Source organism: Plasmopara halstedii, assembly GCF_900000015.1.
Source record: "Plasmopara halstedii genome assembly, contig: Scaffold_555, whole genome shotgun sequence".
In the NCBI taxonomy this organism is placed as follows: domain Eukaryota; phylum Oomycota; class Peronosporomycetes; order Peronosporales; family Peronosporaceae; genus Plasmopara; species Plasmopara halstedii.
The window spans coordinates 2146299-2147351 of NW_020187475.1; the positions used below are offsets into that span (position 1 = coordinate 2146299).

General features: G+C 57.0%; 1 protein-coding gene across 1 annotated transcript in view; it reads right to left on the reverse strand.

Annotated features, from left to right (window-relative positions):
- Window positions 1–1053, reverse strand: part of PHALS_11975 (catalase peroxidase hpi) — a gene marked incomplete at both ends in the record, with an annotated part of 4431 nt that overhangs the window by 1036 nt on the left and 2342 nt on the right. The gene's annotated exons all lie outside the window — the stretch shown is intronic.

Sequence of the window (1053 nt, forward strand, 5' to 3'; positions counted from 1 at the left end):
ACTATGTATTGGACAGGAGTCCCGAGCGTGGCTCGCGAGCTGATGGTGAAATGGCACGTAGCCCACTAAGCGCTGATCGAGTTTCGGAGCAGTTGCTGCATGTCATGCTTGACATGGTCGGCCAAGGGCCGAGGCATCGAGGGCGAGGTGCCAGTGATGCACGTGATGTGGCACGTAAGCTGCTCGAGTATCGAAGCATTCGCTGCATGTCATGCGTGACATGGTCAGCCAAGAGCCGAGGCATCGAGGGCGAGGCTCTCGTGATGCACGTAAAGTAAACCACTGAGCGCTACTCGAGTATCAAAGCAGTCGCTGCAATCATGCATGAAATGGTCGGCCAAAGGCCGAGGCATCGAGGGCGAGGTCCCCGTGATGCACGTGAAGTGGCACGTAAGCTGCTCGAGGATCGAAGCATTCGCTGCATGTCATGCGCACATTGGTCAGCCAAGGGCCGAGACATCGAGGGCGAGGCTCTCGTAATGCACGTGAAGTGGCACGTAAACCACTGAGCGCTACTCGAGTATCAAAGCAGTCGCTGCATGTCATGCATGACATGGTCGACCACGGGCCGAGGCATCGAGGGCGAGGCCCTGTGATGCACGTGAAGTGGCACTTAAACCACTGAGCACTGCTCTCTTTGCGAAGTAGTCGCTGCATGCCATTGACGGCGTGGTCGGACAGAGTCCGAGGCATCTTGGGCATGGCCCTTCAGATGCGCGTGAAGTGGCACGTTATTTACTGGACGAAGACTACGGGATTAGCAATTCTTCGTCGGATGTAGTAGATAACATCGGATCTCCAAAGGAGCGGGAAGTGGGGATGACACCGGACAACGCGGAGTGCGTGTTCACCATGGTCTCGCCGAGACATAAAACCTCTGTACCGAGGCGACGCCGACGCCGGGCGTCAACCCTGATCCAGGGTGTGTCTACCGTAGACGATGGCGAACAGTTATACGCCCTTGTCAACGGGTACTACGGGGGAGGAAGATGGCAACGTCCGCCTCGAGGCTATGCCTGCAGTAGATGCTCTTCTTGAGCTGGACGAGATGTC